The sequence below is a fragment of the Ranitomeya imitator genome, chromosome 3 (genome assembly GCF_032444005.1).
Source record: "Ranitomeya imitator isolate aRanImi1 chromosome 3, aRanImi1.pri, whole genome shotgun sequence".
In the NCBI taxonomy this organism is placed as follows: Eukaryota; Metazoa; Chordata; class Amphibia; order Anura; family Dendrobatidae; genus Ranitomeya; species Ranitomeya imitator.
In genome coordinates this window covers 425,381,678-425,390,693 of record NC_091284.1, presented here as the reverse complement: position 1 = coordinate 425,390,693, position 9,016 = coordinate 425,381,678, and positions in this window count along the sequence as shown.

Here is a 9,016-nt window from a genome sequence, read left to right as displayed (position 1 = left end):
TTAACACTTCTATATTTTTAAAAAGTATTTTACCTTTTCAGAACTTTTCTACACTTGCCTAAAACTTTTACACAGTACTTTGTGTATAGTCTGTATATTTCATGGTCAGAGTCTGGACGCTGGACATTTCCCATCACTTCTATTTGTAGGATCGTTCTATTTTTATCTTTCTCTACCTGTCACTTCTTTCTTTGCTGAATCTATGATGTTTTTAGGATTTTGTTTTCATATAAGTTTGGATTAAAGGGAACCTGTCACCCCATTTTTTCAGTAGGAGATAAAAATACCGTTAAATAGGGCCTGAGCTGTGCTTTACAATAGGGTATTTTTTGTCCCCCGATTCCCTACCTATGCTGCCGAAATACCTCACAAAAGTGTTTTTTTTCACCTGTCAATCAGGCTGGTCAGGTCAGATGGGCGTGGTCACAGCGCTGTTTCTCCCCCACATCTTGCTTCTGTTCCCGTTGGTGGCGTAGTGCTTCTCGCATGCGCAAGTGCCGAATGCACTGCGCAGCTGTAGAAAAAGAGCGAGCTCGCCGCTATTCAGCGGTTTCTCGGTGGGCGCGGCCATCTTCCTGAGGCCGCGCATGCGCAGATGGAGTCTCCTGCTTCCCGGGGCTTCAGGAAAATGGCCGCGGGACGCCACGCGTGCGCAGATGGACATCGCGGCGGCCATTTTCCTGAAGCCGAGATTCGAACTCGGCTTCAAGAAAATGGCCGCCGCGATGTCCATCGGCGCACGCGCGGCATCACGCGGCCATTTTCCTGAAGCCCCGGGAAGCAGGAGACCATCTGCGCACGCGCGGCCTCAGGAAGATGGCCGCGCCCACCGAGAAACCGCTGAATAGCGGCGAGCTCGCTCTTTTTCTACAGCTGCGCAATGCATTCGGCACTTGCGCATGCGAGAAGCACTACGCCACCAACGGGAACATAAGCAAGATGTGGGGGAGAAACAGCGCTGTGACCACGCCCATCTGACCTGACCAGCCTGATTGACAGGCGAAAAAGGACACTTTTGTAAAGTATTTCGGCAGCATAGGTAGGGAATCAGGGGACAAAAAATACCCTATTGTAAAGCACAGCTCAGGCCCTATTTAACGGTATTTTTATCTCCTACTGAAAAAACGGGGTGACAGGTTCCCTTTAAGTGGATCGTCAGGTTCCTGAACACCCAGTAATACAGAATCGTTTCTTCTAGATGCGTCAACTTTTGGATGTTTCCACCATCTTCCTCTGACCTCAACCCTATAGGGAACCTTTGGAGTATCATCAAGCAAAAGATCTATGAGGGTGAGAGGCAGTTCACATCAAAACATCAGCTCTGGGAGGCTATTCTGACTTCATGCAAAGAAATACAAGCAGAAACTCTCCAAAAACTCACAAGTTCAATGAATGCAAGAATTGTAAAGGTGATATCAAAGAAGGGGTCCTATGTTAACATGTAACTTGGCCTATTAGGATGTTTTGGAGTTAAATAGCTTTTTTGTTCAGTGAATGTGACCTCCTAATGCTGCAAAGTCCCCAAATGAGCATTTTCAGTTCTTTAAAACATATCAAATGTTTAGAAATTCTACTGTGCCTAATAATTTGGAACAGTGTATTTTGAGTTTTTATTCATTTTGGAGATTATACGGTTATCATTGGGAGGTTTCATCAATAAAATTCGATGTATACTCTTAACAAACAGGTGATGACTTTTATTAGACTGACTGTCATTTGCACCGACCATTTAGGAAAATCTAGGAAAAATGTAATTTGCATAATAATTTGGAACATGGTGTATAGTGTACATGCATAGTAAGTGCTAAGAGCTGCAGATCAGGGGAGCTAAAACTGGGGGGGGAAGGCGGGTGGTACTTGGATTTATTAGCAATGCCTTTTAGATATGGTCAAGAACAACATGGTGCCATTAGAATCTTCACTGGTGAGAATATTGAAGGAAACATTGGGAGGCTGGAGACATCTGCTTTAAGTATTGGAGATCCCACCAGGGGGTGTAATGGCACAATTTATTATTACCTTTGGGATTCCTCAGATTCCTCCATATTTGGTGTTTATTGGTCCTAATAACACTATTTCCATTATTCATGTCTCCTAATAAAATTTCTCTGAATTCAGTTCCCTTATTAGCTTTATATGACCTGACCAAAAAAAATTACGCAAGCCTATTTCTGAGGCCTGAAGAGAAAATAGCGGTTCAAAGACGTCACAAGATTAGGAGTATGATCACTGTGTCTTTTCCCCTGGGTCTAAAACATCAGTTTTTCAAGTGTCGTTTCCTCAGCGTCTTGCTAGTCTGAGCATTGTTTGTTCCTTAACTGAAGTTCTTTGACATTTTATACTTTTGGCTAACGTTTTTTCATCTTTTTTTCGGGTGACTTTTGTATGGGTGTTTTTAGGACATAAATCACTGATTAAACGCTCAAGGAATGCATCTGGGCATCTTGCAGGCACTTTTTTAGCCTTCCTATTGACTTATATAGTGTAACTTTTTTTTAACCCCTTCATGACCCAGCCTATTTTGACCTTAAAGACCTTGCCGTTTTTTGCAATTCTGACCAGTGTCCCTTTATGAGGTAATAACTCAGGAACGCTTCAACGGATCCTAGCGGTTCTGAGATTGTTTTTCCGTGACATATTGGGTTTCATGTTAGTGGTAAATTTAGGTCAATAAATTCTGCGTTTATTTGTGATAAAAACGGAAATTTGGCGAAAATTTTGAAAATTTCGCAATTTTCACATTTTGAATTTTTATTCTGTTAAACCAGAGAGTTATGTGACACAAAATAGTTAATAAATAACATTTCCCACATGTATACTTTACATCAGCACAATTTTGGAAACAAAATTTTTTTTTGCTAGGAAGTTATAAGGGTTAAAATTTGACCAGCGATTTCTCATTTTTACAACGAAATTTACAAAACCATTTTATTTAGGGACCTCCTCACATTTGAAGTCAGTTTGAGGGGTCTATATGGCTGAAAATACCCAAAAGTGACACCATTCTAAAAACTGCACCCCTCAAGGTACTCAAAACCACATTCAAGAAGTTTATTAACCCTTCAGGTGCTTCACAGCAGCAGAAGCAACATGGAAGGAAAAAATGAACATTTAACTTTTTAGTCACAAACATTATCTTTTAGCAACAATTTTTTTATTTTCCCAATGGTAAAAGGAGAAACTGAACCACGAAAGTTGTTGTCCAATTTGTCCTGAGTACGCTGATACCTCATATGTGGGGGTAAACCACTGTTTGGGCGCACGGCAGGGCTTGGAAGGGAAGGAGCGCCATTTGACTATTTGAATTAAAAATTGGCTCCACTCTTTAGCGGACACCATGTCACGTTTGGAGAGCCCCCGTGTGCCTAAAAATTGGAGCTCCCCCACAAGTGACCCCATTTTGGAAACTAGACGCCCCAAGGAACTTATCTAGATGCATAGTGAACACTTTGAACCCCCAAATTCACAAATTGATCCATAAAAATGAAAAAGTACTTTTTTTTCACAAAAAAATTCTTTTAGCCTCAATTTTTTCATTTTCACATGGGCAACAGGATAAAATGGATCCTAAAATTTGTTGGGCAATTTCTCCTGAGTACACTGATACCTCATATATGGGGGTAAACCACTGTTTGGGCACATGGTAAGGCTCGGAAGTGAAGGAGCGCCATTTGACTTTTTGAATGAAAAATTATCTCCATCGTTAGCGGACACCATGTCGCGTTTGGAGAGCTCCTGTGTGCCTAAACATTGGCGCTCCCCCACAAGTGACCCCATTTTGGAAACTAGACCCCCCCCCAAGGAACTTATCTAGATGTCTAGTGAGCACTTTAAACCCTCAGGTGCTTCACAAATTGATCTGTAAAAATGAAAAAGTACTTTTTTTTCACAAAAAAATTCTTTTCGCCTCAATTTTTTCATTTTCACATGGGCAATAGGATAAAATGGATCATAAAATTTGTTTGGCAATTTCTCCCGAGTACGCCGATACCTCATATGTGCGGGTAAACCACTGTTTGGGCACTCGGCAGGGCTCGGAAGGGAAGGCGCGCCATTTGACTTTTTGAATGGAAAATTAGCTCCAATTGTTAGCGGACACCATGTCGCGTTTGGAGAGCCCCTGTGTGCCTAAACATTGGAGCTCCCCCACAAGTGACCCCATTTTGGAAACTAGACCCCCCCCCAAGGAACTTATCTAGATGCATATTGAGCACTTTAAACCCCCAGGTGCTTCACAGAAGTTTATAACGCAGAGCCATGAAAATAAAAAAATGATTTTTTAGCCTGCAATTTTTTTATTTTCCCAAGGGTAACAGGAGAAATTTGACCCCAAAAGTTGTTGTCCAGTTTCTCCTGAGTACGCTGATACCCCATGTGTGGAGGTAAACCACTGTTTGGGCACACGTCGGGGCTCAGAAGGGAAGTAGTGACTTTTGAAATGTAGACTTTGATGGAATGGTCTGCGGGCGTCACGTTGCGTTTGCAGAGCCCCTGGTGTGCCTAAACAGTAGAAACCCCCGACAAGTGACCCCATTTTAGAAACTAGACCCCCCCAAGGAACTTATCTAGATATGTGGTGAGCACTTTGAACCCCCAAGTGCTTCACAGACGTTTACAACGCAGAGCCGTGAAAATAAAAAATCATTTTTCTTTCCTCAAAAATGATGTTTTAGCAAGCATTTTTTTATTTTCACAAGGGTAACAGGAGAAATTGGACCCCAGTAATTGTTGCGCAGTTTATCCTGAGTATGCTGGTACCCCATATGTGGGGGTAAACCACTGTTTGGGCACACGTCGGGGCTCGGAAGTGAGGGAGCACCATTTGACTTTTTGAATACGAGATTGGCTGTAATCAATGGCGGTGCCATGTTGCGTTTGGAGACCCCTGATGTGCCTAAACAGTGGTAACCCCTCAATTCTACCTCCAACACTAACCCCAACACACCCCTAACTCTAATCCCAACTGTAGCCATAACCCTAATCACAACCCTAACCACAACCCTAATTCCAACCCTAACCCTAAGGCTATGTGCCCACGTTGCGGATTCGTGTGAGATTTTTCAGCACCATTTTTGAAAAATCCGCGGGTAAAAGGCACTGCGTTTTACCTGCGGATTTTCCGCGGATTTCCAGTGTTTTTTGTGCGGATTTCACCTGCGGATTCCTATTGAGGAACAGGTGTAAAACGCTGCGGAATCCGCACAAAGAATTGACATGCTGCGGAAAATACAACGCAGCGTTTGGTATTTTCCGCACCATGGGCACAGCGGATTTGGTTTCCATATGTTTACATGGTACTGTAAACCTGATGGAACACTGCTGCGAATCCGCAGCCAAATCCGCAGCCAAATCCGCACCGTGTGCACATAGCCTAATTCTAAAGGTATGTGCACACGCTGCGGAAAACGCTGCGGAAAACGCTGCGGATCCGCAGCAGTTTCCCATGAGTTTACAGTTCAATGCAAACCTATGAGAAACAAAAATCGCTGTACACATGCTGCGGGAAAAACTGCACGGAAACGCAGCCGTTTACATTTCGCAGTATGTCACTTCTTTCTGCGGATTCCGCAGCAGTTTTACAACTGCTCAAATAGAATATCGCAGTTGTAAAACCGCAGTGAAATGCGCAGAAAAAACGCAGTAAATCCGCAGCGGTTTAGCACTGCGGATTTATCAAATCCGCAGCGGAAAAATCCGCAGAGGACCAGAATACGTGTGCACATACCGAAACCCTAACCCTAGCCCTAACCCTAGCCCTAACCCTAGGCCTACCCCTAACCCTACCCCTAACCCTACCCCTAACATTAGTGGAAAAAAAAATTCTTTATTTTTTATTGTCCCTACCTATGGGGGTGACAAAGAGGGGGGGGGGTCATTTATTATTTTTTTTATTTTGATCACTGAGATATAATCTATCTCAGTGATCAAAATGCACTTTGGAACGAATCTGCCGGCCGGCAGATTCGGCGGGCGCACTGCGCATGCGCCCGCCATTTTGGAAGATGGCGGCGCCCGGGTAAAAGACGGACGGACCCCGGCAGGATCGGTAAGTATGATGGGGTGGGCGGGGAGCACGGGGGGGGGGGCACGGCGGGAGAGCACGGGGGGGGGATCGGAGCATGGGGGGGGTGGATCGGAGCGCGGGAGGGGTGGAACGGAGCACAGGGGGTGGAACGGAACACGGGGGGTGGAAAGGAGCACGGGGGGGTGGATCGGAGTGCAGGGGGGGTGATTGGAGCACGGGGAGGGTGATTGGAGCACGGGGGGAGCGGACAAAAGCACGGGGGGAGCGGAGCACAGGACGGAGGGGAGCCGGAGCAGTGTACCGGACAGATCGGAGGGCTGGGGGGGGGCGATCGGTCGGGTGGGGGCACATTAGTTTTTCCAGCCATGGCCGATGATATTGCAGCATCGGCCATGGCTGGATTGTAATATTTCACCAGTTATAATAGGTGAAATATTACAAATCGCTCTGATTGGCTGTTGAAAGTGAAACTGCCAATCAGAGCGATCGTAGCCACGGGGGGGTGAAGCCACCCCCCCCTGGGCTAAACTACCACTCCCCCTGTCCCTGCAGATCGGGTGAAATGGGAGTTAACCCTTTCACCCGATCTGCAGGGACGCGATCTTTCCATGACGCCACATAGGCGTCATGGGTCGGATTGGCACTGACTTTCATGACGCCTACGTGGCGTCAAAGGTCGGGAAGGGGTTAATATTTGCACATTTTGTTAATGTTTTTCAAGTGTTTTTGAGAGCAGAACAGTTCAAAAAACAATGGAAAATGATGCAGCATAAACATAGCTTATAACATCACAAAACGAAGACATCGCAAGACAGACAATGCACACTGAATGATCTTTAACCCCTCTGTGACCTTAGACGTACTATCCCGTCGAGGTGCCCTGGGCTTATCTGACCCTGGACGGGATAGTACGTCATAGCCGATCGGCCGCGCTCACGGGGGGAGCGCGGCCGATCGCGGCCGGGTGTCAGCTGCTTATCGCAGCTGACATCCGGCACTATGTGCCAGGAGCGGTCACGGACCGCCCCCGGCACATTAACCCCTGGCACACCGCGATCAAAGATGATCGCGATGTGCCGGCGGTACAGGGAAGCACCGCGCAGGGAGGGGGCTCCCTGCGGGCTTCCCTGAGCCCCCCGCAGCAACGCGATGTGATCGCGTTGCTGCGAGGGTCTCCTCACCTCCCTCCCTGCTCGAGCCCCGGATCCAAGATGGCCGCGGATCCGGGTCCTGCAGGGAGGGAGGTGGCTTCACAGAGCCTGCTCAGAGCAGGCACTGTGAAGCAGCCTGCACTCCTATCAGATCAGTGATCTGACAGAGTGCTGTGCAAACTGTCAGATCACTGATCTGTGATGTCCCCCCCTGGGACAAAATAAAAAAGTAAAAAAAAAAATTTCCAAATGTGTAAAAAAAATAAAAAAAAATATTCCAAAATAATGAAAAAAAAAAAAAAATATTATTCCCATAAATACATTTCTTCATCTAAATAAAAAAAAAAAACCAATAAAAGTACACATATTTAGTATCGCCGCGTCCGTAACGGCCCGACCTATAAAACTGGCCCACTAGTTAACCCCTTCAGTAAACACCGTAAGAAAAAAAAAAAAAAAACGAGGCAAAAAACAACGCTTTATTATCATACCGCCGAACAAAAAGTGGAATAACACGCGATCAAAAGGACAGATATAAATAACCATGGTACCGCTGAAAGCGTCATATTGTCCCGCAAAAAAAGAGCCGCCATACAGCATCATCAGCAAAAAAATAAAAAAGTTATAGTCCTGAGAATAAAGCGATGCAAAAATAATTATTTTTTCTGTAAAATAGTTTTTATCGTATAAAAGCACCAAACCATAAAAAAATGATATAAATGAGGTATCGCTGTAATCGTACTGACCCGAAGAATAAAACTGATTTATCAATTTTACCAAACGCGGAACGGTATAAACGCCTCCCCCAATAGAAATTCATGAATAGCTGGCTTTTGGTCATTCTTCCTCACAAAAATCGGAATAAAAAGCGATAAAAAAATGTCACGTGCCCAAAAATGTTTTCAATAAAAACGTCAACTCGTCCCGCAAAAAACAAGACCTCACATGACTCTGTGGACCAAAATATGGAAAAATTATAGCTCTCAAAATGTGGTATTGCAAAAAATATTTTTTGCAATAAAAAGGGTCTTTCAGTGTGTGACGGCTGCCAATCATAAAAATCCGCTAAAAAACTCGCTATAAAAGTAAATCAAACCCCCCTTCATCACCCCCTTAGTTAGGGAAAAATAAAAAAAAATGTATTTATTTCCATTTTCCCATTAGGGCTAGGGTTAGGGCTAGGGTTAGGGCTAGGGTTAGGGTTAGGGTTAGGGCTAGGGTTAGGGCTAGGGTTAGGGCTAGGGTTAGGGCTAGGGTTAGGGCTAGGGCTAGGGTTAGGGCTAGGGTTAGGGCTAGGGTTAGGGTTAGGGCTAGGGTTAGGGCTAGGGTTAGGGCTAGGGTTAGGGCTAGGATTAGGGTTAGGGTTAGGGTTGGGGCTACAGTTAGGGTTGGGGCTAAAGTTAGGGTTAGGGTTTAGATTACATTTACAGTTGGGAATAGGGTTGGGATTAGGGTTAGGGGTGTGTCAGGGTTAGAGGTGTGGTTAGGGTTACCGTTGGAATTAGGGTTAGGGGTGTGTTTAGATTAGGGTTTCAGTTATAATTGGGGGGTTTCCACTGTTTCGGCACATCAGGGGCTCTCCAAACACGACATGGCGTCCGATCTCAATTCCAGCCAATTCTGCGTTGAAAAAGTAAAACAGTGCTCCTTCCCTTCCGAGCTCTCCTGTGTGCCCAAACAGGGGTTTACCCCAACATATGGGGTATCAGCGTACTCAGGACAAATTGGACAACAACTTTTGTGGACCAATTTCTCCTGTTACCCTTGGGAAAATACAAAACTGGGGGCTAAAAAATAATTTTTGTGGGAAAACAAAAAGATTTTTTATTTTCACGGCTCT